Source organism: Diachasma alloeum, unplaced genomic scaffold, assembly GCF_001412515.2.
Source record: "Diachasma alloeum isolate Michigan unplaced genomic scaffold, Dall2.0 Dall_scaffold_00595, whole genome shotgun sequence".
Lineage (NCBI taxonomy): Eukaryota > Metazoa > Arthropoda > Insecta > Hymenoptera > Braconidae > Diachasma > Diachasma alloeum.
Window position 1 is genome coordinate 85,843 of NW_021680727.1, and position 593 is coordinate 86,435.

Below are 593 nucleotides of genomic sequence, written 5' to 3' on the forward strand. Positions count from 1 at the left end.
ACATACATACATACATACGGACACGCTCTAAAAATAGCATATTTGTACTTTTCAGACCATATTTAGTGGATCTGCCACAAAAAACTGGAAGGTTTGAATTTGAAGAATACAATGCTTCCATTTGGAAGCAAAAATGGGTTCGAAATTTATAAGTCCAGATCGACTCAGAATTTGATTCTGAATCGACCTAAACACACCCCTAGAGACCTTTTTTTGGTGCCGCGTCCGCCATCTTAAGAACGGTTAGTATGAGGGCAAAAAAATGGGGTGAAAATTAATGGGTACAGATCGACTTAGCATTCGATTGTGAATCGATCTATATATACCCCTAGAGACCTTTTTTTGTGACCGCGTCCGCCATTTTGAAAAAAGTATGAGGGTCAAAAAATGGGGTGAAAATTAATGGGTACAGATCGACTCAGGATTCGATTCTGAATCGATCTATATATACCCCTAGAGACCATTTTTTGTGACCTCATCCGCCATCTTGGAAAAGGTTAGTGGGAGGGTAAAAAATGGGGTCAGAATTAATGGGTACAGATCGACTCAGAATGGAATTCTGTACCGATCTAAACACACACCTAGAGACCTTT